The sequence below is a fragment of the Barbus barbus genome (genome assembly GCF_936440315.1).
Source record: "Barbus barbus genome assembly, chromosome: 9".
NCBI classification, from domain to species: domain Eukaryota; kingdom Metazoa; phylum Chordata; class Actinopteri; order Cypriniformes; family Cyprinidae; genus Barbus; species Barbus barbus.
Window position 1 is genome coordinate 23,192,934 of NC_136737.1, and position 2,949 is coordinate 23,195,882.

The window sequence follows — 2,949 nt, forward strand, 5'->3', positions numbered from 1 at the left end:
AATCTATTCGGTGGAATTGATTCTGGACCTTTATAGTGCAACATCCTTCATTATGTCACCTTACGGTCATCCCATAACCATCCGAAGCGTCAGTGTTACTAAACTTTGAGAAACGGCGTTGTACAGTGTGTTTTTTGCATCTAAAACTGGATCGATTTACTCATCTTCCCTCTGCCACATCCAGTTCCCGTGAGGTCAGAGGTTGCACGATTTGTCCGTTTCGAAGTGTCCTGTCCCATGAGATGATGCTCCGTGGACAGAATGTACGCCAAAAGCTAATGTTTTATGGTTAAGATTAGCAGTTTGACCTCAGTTTGAACTCCGTTAGGCCCGAATGTGGTCGTCCCGTAGGGGGAGGAAGAGGAGGAACCACTGAGAGAGAGAGAGAGAGAGAGAGAGATGTATATCCCAGTGGGCAATGTGAAGTACTGGCTTGGGCACGGAGAGAGAGACAGACGCTTCTAAGCTGTGTAAATAGCATGTGCTTTTGGACGTGGGCCAGGCGTTGGATTAAAACGCATTTAAAGCTGCACCGGGTGCGAGTTTGGAGCGAGAACTGGGACGGGCGGGAAGATTAACTTGTTTTATTGCTTTAAAGTTTTCCTTATTTTGGCTCTTTTTGTGCTTTGGTTTCTATTGCGGTTTTTGTTTTCAGGAAGTGTAGGAAGCGTTAACTGGAATGTGCATCACATTCTCTTTCTTTTTTTTCCTTTTACCCCTTTTGACCATTTTGCACCTTGTTGTACTAATGCCTCTCTGTTAGTCTGTGGTTCAGAAGGCCTGTTTGCTTTGGCATGCGAGTTTGAGCCGAGCCTCTTTGTGACCTGTGAAATCGTATATAAATGGTTATCTAACGGACATGCTTTTAGATGTATTGCTAATCAGTGTAAATTCACAAATAAACTATTTTAAGAAGCAAACGCTGCACTCATCTGTGGAGACGGAAACATGCATCTCACTCCATTTATGCATTTGTTTACATCATTCATTGCTTTTTCTCAGTTCTTCATACACAGCCATTTCACAGTTATGAAATGCAAATGTTAACTAAAAGGGGAACATTAGATTTCAAAGGTTAGTTTACCTAAAAAAAAAAAAAGTAAATTTTCAGTATTCACACTGTTTAAAGATTATACTGGCCACGAGTGCCTTGTGCACTATATGTAGAGCTCACAATATCAGATTTTCACTACACTATTACCATGGCTAAAATAATTCATGATTATGGGGAAATGTAGACATTTTGACCAAAAATGCTACAAATCAAATTAAAATCAACTTTTTGTCTTTTCTCTATTTTTGACCAATAAATCACACTCAAGATACACTATTTTCCTTTTCCTGAAAATAATGTTATCGCATTGTACTAAAACGTAATGACTTTACTCATGCAACAACAAGTTACATATTTTTTCCTCGCCTTGTTTCTCTTGGTGTTTCTGGTCAAAAATTATTGGCCTACAAAAAAATGCCTGTACATCTCTCATTATGCTGTGTTATTACCAAATATTAGATTTTTTGTTTTTGGAACTTGTTTATGTTGATCGAATTTATTCATTAAATATTGCCAAAATTATCCACAAAAAATCACCCAGAAAAGAATATTGTCATTACTCACCCTCATGTCGTGCCAAACCTGTAAGATCTTCGTTCATCTTCAGAACACAAATTAAGATCTTTTTGATGAAATCCAAGAGCTTTCTGACCCTCCATAGACAGCCACACAACTGACACGTTCAAGGCCCAGAAAGATAGTAAAGACATCATTAAAATAGTCCATGTCACATCAGTGGTTCAACCTTAATTTTATAAAATTACCAGAATATTTCTTGTGCGTAAAGAAAACAAAAATAAGGACTTTATTCAACTATTTCTTCTCTTCCATATCAATCTTCACCGCGTGTTCACGAGAGCACCACGCCGTATGCAATATTTGGTAGTAATATAGCATAATGAGATTTACAAGCTGGTCATTTTTGACTGAGTACCAGGAAAGCAATGTCTAGAGACGTTGAATTTCTTTTAACTTGAGCGTAACATGCGCAAGACACCGCAAAAGACTTGTCCGTCTAGTGAACGTTTTCGCAGAAATGCAATGGGAAAGTATTTCATTAACACTATCACTGTTATCGCCAATATCATCACCATATTGCAACACCTCTTGTTACCAGTCATCTAAATTCATACAATAGCTTTCGAATGCCACTTGCATCAATGCTTTTTTCAAAAATGGAGCATGAAGATGTGTTGCACCAGTACTCATCCTCAGACCATCCAAGATTAGATGAGTTTGTTTCTTCATCAGATTTGGGGAAATGTAGCATCACTTGCTCACCAATGGATCCTCTGCAGTGAATGGGTGCCGTCAGAATGACAGTCTAAACAGCTGATAAAAACATCACAATCCACACCACTCCAGTCTATCAGTATAACTTATTTTGAAGAGAAAAGCTGCGTGTTTGTCTATCAAGCAAACTTGCTTCTGGCCAAAATATGAGTCCATAATAATGTTTCCTCCGGCACCCATTCACTGCAGAGGATCCATTGGTGAGCAAGTGATGTAATGCTACGTTTCTCCAAATCTGAGGAAGAAACAAACTCATCTACATCTTGGATGGCCTGAGGATGAGTAAATTGTCATTTCTGGGTGAACTATCTCTTTAAGGATGTGCTGTCAAAAATGTGTAAACAAACAAGGCAGTGCTATTCTCACTTTCAGTTCTGGGATCTCTGACACAGCAAAAAATGTTCTTAAAAATCATGTGAATGTGGTTCACAACTGCGTTCTCATGAAATAATCAGCACTTGTTTCCTATTACATTTATGTATGAAGCACTTTTAACTGAAAACTCACCAATATGCACCAATAAGAACCAAAGACCGGCCCTGCTCCAAAACAATGCTTTTACTTGTTAAGATATGGATGTTCAAAATTCTACATATTCAAGT

At 38.4% G+C, this 2,949-nt stretch overlaps 1 protein-coding gene across 5 annotated transcripts in view; it reads left to right on the top strand.

Moving 5' to 3' along the window:
- LOC306875528 (gamma-adducin-like) overlaps nt 1-1,086 on the top strand; it is an 86,108-nt gene extending 85,022 nt beyond the window's left edge. For 4 of the 5 annotated variants that reach the window (XM_079426167.1, XM_079426169.1, XM_079426170.1 and 1 more), the window contains one exon: nt 1-917. This exon is cut by the window's left edge and continues 1,342 nt beyond it. The gene's annotated coding sequence lies outside the window, so the exon portion shown is untranslated. The other variant, XM_079426166.1, reaches the window with a different exon arrangement.
- Nucleotides 1,087-2,949: the final 1,863 nt, after the last annotated feature.